Genomic DNA, 6,630 nt, shown 5'->3' on the forward strand with positions numbered 1-6,630 from the left:
CATCATCGAAATCAAGGTAGTCGAGCTCCTGTCCATTTTCAATGGAGGCAAGAGACTAAAACAAGTAAACGAGGAGTACAGTACAAATCAAACTTCACAACTACCGATTGTAGGTTACACTTCACCAATATACACATCAGTACTTTCAGTTTCAACGACAAGAGCATAACAATTGGATTGTCGGTTTGTTTTAACTTAATTGCGGTGAAGTAAAACAGTATATTACATATAAGGTATGTCAGTATAAACCGGAGATATGTTGTATGTGTTTTCGCTATGGTATTTAACGATTTTCGGCGTTAATTGATTACCAGGCGTCATAGGCTACGCACCACTATTTACTAGTTATTCTTGAATTCGTTGAGCATTTATGAATTCATGCGTTCACCTCAAACCAGGAGCGTCAAAAGCTGGCAGTTTGATTATTGGAACTACACTATTGACAAGTGCTGGCTGTTAAACCCATACTGCTGGTCCAAAGGTTCTTGTTTCAATGATTTTATATGTTTTGTGTGTAAAAACGCTGTGGAATAAGATCATTTAAGTTGAGTAAACTCCCGTACAAAAATCCTGCAAAAATCAGCTTGTTTTTTTGAAAATGATAACTGTCTTTTTTACTACACTGCCTTCATACTTCAATGAAGTCTAGTACCAACATCAGCAATTTCATATGCCAGCTGTGACCCCAGAGGTCTCTTCATCTTCCAGTGTTTTTTTTCCCACCATTTTGGGAATGGGGCCGGGTCCCTTTGGATTGGAAAAAATACGCGGTGTTTTGACTAAAATTGGAGAATTAGTGTTGTTGTTGTTTTGCCAACAAATGCTTAAAACCTGAGGATACAAGTGTGTGCAGTATTATATTTACTAAGGTTGATCTTATATGGATGGGAGATAAATAAAATATTGAGATCTAAAAAAAAGTATTTTTATCCCCCACCATAGGCGGAGGGATATTGTTTTGGCGTTGTCCGTCCGTCTTTCCGTCCGTCCGTCCGGCACTTTTGTGTCCGGAGCCATATCTTGGAATTGTTTTGGCGATTTCATTGCAACTTGAATTGAGTATATATATGGATAAGAGGATGATGCACGCCAAATGGCATTGTAAATCATCTGTTAATAACGGAGTTTTAGCCATTTGTATCTTGAAAAAATGCTTTTTTTGTGTCCGGAGCCATATCTTGGAAGTTCTTTGGGGGAATCCATTGAAACTTGGTATGAGTATATATATGGATGAGAGGATGATAAATGCCAAATGGCACTGTACGCCATCGGATATTAACGGAGTTATGGCCCTTTGTATCTTGAAAAAATGCTTTTTTGAGTGTCAAATATAACTTTTTTGTGCCCAGAAGCATATTGGCGGGGGATATCAATTTAATGAATTTGCTTGTGTTTTTTAAACCTTCCATTGGGAATTTTAAGCTCCCATTTGGGAAAAATATATACTTTTTTCCATTGGGAATGGGTCCGGTTACCGGACCCGATTTTGAATGAAAAAAAAACACAGTTTTCCCTTGCAATTTCCCCTATACTTGATTGAACTGCCTTCTGGCACGGTTCTTTCAAGCCGACTTTCCCCCCAGATCGCTGTCTGTTGTGCTGATGCACCCAGATTTGTCACCATCTGGCTTTCATTGCGAACACGAATGTGCTCAACCTCACCTTTTATGAGAGGTCACTTGCTCAGTCATGGCTTTGTGCATGCTGAAGGATTCTTTGAACTACACATAGATCATCGCTGATCTGTTTCTATTCAACCTATTGTTCACCTATTTGCAGGGCTTTTTCTTATAAACTTCATTCCAATTTTTCGACCACCATATCCAACTTTTCAATCTGCTTTTGCAAGGAACAACAATGCACCTTCTGCATGAGACAGTTTTAAAAACACGACCACCGAACACTGTGGCTCCAGCAGTCCTTAAAGGCTTTAATGAAGGCATATTCCGCATATTGAAATTTGCGTCCGAGGCACTCGGCTTTCTGAAAGTGGTCTTTTCTTTATCGAATGACCTAGGTCAATAATCAGTACACTGCTTTCTCAGGTGAAAGTTTGAGCTGCAGGTATTACACCATAGCGCCATGTACATGTAGCATGAACCTGATCGGTATCTAGATTAAAAAGTTTCTGCTGAGTTCATGAATGGACCAACCCTTCTTTCGATCATATCAGCCATCTTTTGAAGCTTATTAATCTGCTTCATTGGTTTATTGACAGCTGTAGCTACTGCAGCCACATGCTGCATGACTTTGCTCTTTCTGCTTGATTAAAGGCTTCCAGCTTTACAGCTTGTCTGATAGCATCATTTAGGCTTTAATACTGGTTGGGCCTTTTTGAAGCGCAGTCTCATATCTGCACTAAGGGTATCACGTTTACAGATTTTTCTAAACGTTAAACGAAATGAAATAAACGAAACGTTACCGTTTAAACGATATCCCTATGTCCGTTTAAAAAACATAAGTACCATTGCATTCCCAAACTAAAAATAGTAATTATTTGCGGAAGTAATATTCAGCGCATATCCCATTCGCGCAATACGTCATATTAAAACCATAAAATATTATAAACCAGACCATCCGTATCACCACATGTGTATTCGTCATTCTATAAAAAATGAATGTCGAAAATAATGTAAAATCGATGAAAATTACTGCATCCGAAAACGACACTCCGAAAAAAATGTATGTATTTTGCACATGCAATACAATGCGCATATCGTTTGACCCGCAGAAAATGAAAAACCAGTTTACTAGCAAAAACGTAATCAATATATAATTTGGTTAAAGTATTGCTTTTCAACCAGCTACCGCAGTGTTTTACTTTGCTAATCAATCACTTAAAATATTTCAAGATGGCGGCATACGCACTGTTTCGTGGCAATGTTGTAAGATTTTCGTAAAGTAGCGAAGATTTTCCGTTAGTTTCCGTTCATGTCTGTGCCATCCTCAAGCCAATCAGAAATGAATTACTGCCGAATTGGGTAGCCCGGATTAACCGCAAGTACCCGGATTTCGCAGTTAGTCGTCGCTTTACTTCGTATGGCTAGTCAGCTACGTTATAAGCACCCCAATATTTATTATATTGATATTGACTATCGTTTAAACGTTTATTGTTTTGGTAAACGTTTATGAGCAAAACACGAAACGCGACCGTTTAAACGTTTAAACGTGATAGCCTTATGTGGGGGTGTGGACATTTATTACATTATCTTCCAACAATGCGAAAGAAATGCAAAAAAATATATAATTTTTTTCGGGGGTTTGGGGGTGGATTGGGGGGGGGGAAGGGGATTCTTGGAAGCGATGGTTGGACGGTATTTCAAAAATAAAATAATAAAAATAAATATTTGTGTTTTTTAACCGTTTCAAAAAAAAATGGGGGGGGGGGTGGGGTGGTGGGGGTGGGGGGGGGTAAAGTGTGAGGGTGTGGTGGTCATTTGTGAGATGATCTTAAAAAAATAAGGGGGGGAGAGGATTCGGGGGGGGGGGGAGGGGGTTGAGGGCACGGGGGATGGTTTGGGTGGAGTCTATTGTGGTATGTCAGGTAAGAGTAGTTTTGTCAAAGTATCAATCAAATCTAATTATAAATAAAGAAGTTATGGCAATTTTATCAAAATGTAATAATTTGACCTTGAGTGTCAAGGTCATTCAAAGGTCAAGGTAAAATTCAACTTGCCAGGTACAGTAACGTCATGCTATCATGAAAGTATTTGAAGTTTGAAAGCAATAGCCTTGATACTTTAGAAGTAAAGTGGATCGAAACACACACTTTAACCATATTCAAAGTTATTAAGTCAATAAAGGGCCATAATTCCGTAAAAATGACAACCAGAGTTATGCAACTTGTCCTTTTACTGTACCCTTATGATAGTTTGCGAGTGTTCCAAGTATGAAAGCAATATCTATGATACTTTAGGGGTAAAGTCGACCACAACACAAAACTTAACCAAATTTTCAATTTTCTAAGTATAAAGGGCCCATAATTCCGTCCAAATGCCAGTCAGAGTTACATAACTTTGCCTGCACAGTCGCTTTATGATAGTTAATAAGTGTTGCAAGTATGAAAGCAATAGCTTTGATACTGTAAGAATAAAGTGGACCTAAACACAAAACTTAACCAAATTTTCAATTTTCTAAGTATAAAAAGGGCACATGATTCTGTAAAAATGCCAGTCAGAGTTACATAACTTTGCCTGCACAGTCCCCTTATGATAGTTAGTAAGTGTTGCAAGTATGAAAGCAATAGCTTTGATACTTAAGGAATAAAATGGACCTAAACACAAAACTTAACCAAAATTTTCAATTTTCAAAGTATAAAAAGGGCACATAATTCTGTCAAAATGCACGCCAGAGTTATCTAACTTTGCCTGCACAGTCCCCTCATGATAGCAAGTAAGTGTACCAAGTATCAATGCAATAGCATTGATACTTTCTGAGAAAAGTGGACCTAAACGCAAAACTTAACCGGACGCCGACGCCAACGCCGACGCCGACGCCAAGGTGATGACAATAGCTCTTTTTTTTCCAAAAATAGATGAGCTAAAAAAAATATTTTTTTTGTTTTTTTTTTTGAATTGGGAATTTTTTTTTCAATTGGGGAAAAAGAAACCAGATTTGCATTGGGAATGGGGCCGAATTTCGGACCTGTGGCATAGGGCGGAAAAGGCCTGCCAACCGACAGACAGTGCGCAAACTTTATGCTGCCCTCTAGGGGCATAAAAATATATTTCCATCTATCAAATTATAACAATAAAATACTGGTTACTGAAAACAGTAATTAACAAGAGCTGTCGGAGGACAGCGCGCTCGACTATTCGAGTGCTTGACAGTATAACGTAAGCCATCATGGGGGAAATTGTTCATATTCAATAATTTATTAGACGATCTTTCAAAAATAAAAAAGGAAAAAAAATAATATTTTTTTTTTGGGAGGGGGGGGGGGTAGGGGGGTGAGAGGGGGGTATAATGTGGGGTGTGGTAATTTATTAGATGATGTTTATAAATATATTTTTGTTGGGGGGGGGGGCAGGGTGGGATAGGGGGTGGGTGAGAGGGGGGTTATAATGTGGTGTGGGGTAATTTATAAGATGATGTTTAAAAAAATTGGGGGGTGGGGGGTAGGGGGGTTGGGGTGGGGGTGGGGGTGAGAGGGGGTATAGTGTGGGATGTTGTAATTTATTAGATGATGTTTAAAAAAAATTGGGGGGGTGAGGTTGTGGGGGGGGAGGGATTCTGGTAGGGGCGTGGGGTATTGTTTGGGTGGAATTCATTGTGGTATTCAGGTAAGTGTTGTTTTGTCAAAGTAATAATAAAATGTATTCATAAATAAAGAAGTTATGGCAATTTAAGCAAAATGTTCATTATCTAAGTGTAAAAGGGGCCATAATTATGTCAAAATGCTTGATACAGTGGTCTGCTCTTGTTTAGTTTAAACCTATTAATTTAAGCTCGATTGCGTCGAAAGCCTTAGGCTTATATAAACGCTCTCGAGTCCGTTTCCTGGGCCTAGAACCAGTACTTGGTGTCTTTGGGGGAGATCTAAAGAACGCTCCCACGGTGGGGATCGAACCCGTGACCTCCCGGTCGCAAGGCGGACACTATATCCATTACACCACGGCGACCTTAAAGTTTCATTGAATTCCGCGGTTATTGATTGCTGAGAAATAGCCCGGACAAGAATTGCACTAAATGTAAAGTAAATGGAATTTTCAAAATTTTCAAAAGGCCATAATTCTGTGAAAAATCATCCGACCAGAACCTGCTGATAATACGCACATCTTCTCTTGGTAGTGAAGCTTCCCATAAAGTTTCATTAAATTCCCGTCATTAGTTGCTGAGAAATATGACGGTCAAAAAATTTGCGCGGACGGACACACGGACACATGGACGGACACACGAAGCAGCGACTATATGCTCCCCCAAAACTTATTAAAAAGTATGTAGTCTGGTTTTGTTTGAAGAGATTTTTGTTTCGTATTCTGAGCGCGTTTTACAGCATCTTATTTTGGGCCCAAATAAAACTTTGGTACAGTCTAAATTGACCTGGTATATTTTAGTATTTTTTCCATACCCGGGGTACATTTAAGTATACTTAAGAGTACCAGGGATACATATGTGTCTTGTTCTGTGAAAGCTGGTCATAATGCATGTGCGTAAAGTGTCGTCCAAGATTAGCCTGTGCAGTCCGCACAGGCTAATCAGGGACGACACTTTCCGCGTAAATGGTATTTTTATTTTCAAGGAAGTCCCTTTTTAGCGAAAATCTAGTTTGAGCGGAAAGTGTCGTCCCTGATTAGCCTGTGCGGACTGCACTGGCTAATCTGGGACGACACTTTACGCACATGCATTATGACCAGCTTTCACAGAACAAGACACATTTAAGTAGTACCCGAGCCGACAATGACAAATCGAGCCACAGAGAAATAGACATTCCTTTGATGTGGCTCCCGAAACCCAGAATTAAAGGACAATGCCTGTCATGGATCAGATTAAGTTTATTGGAAAAGTTTGGCATTTTTGGAGGGGAATCTTGGTCAGATTTTTGGGGAAAGTTGCTTTTTGCAATGGGGAACAGCCTTATTTTATTTTTTTTGCAATTTGAAAACAGACAGAAAAGAGGCTGTAAATATT

The sequence above is a fragment of the Dreissena polymorpha genome, chromosome 7, assembly GCF_020536995.1.
Source record: "Dreissena polymorpha isolate Duluth1 chromosome 7, UMN_Dpol_1.0, whole genome shotgun sequence".
NCBI lineage: Eukaryota > Metazoa > Mollusca > Bivalvia > Myida > Dreissenidae > Dreissena > Dreissena polymorpha.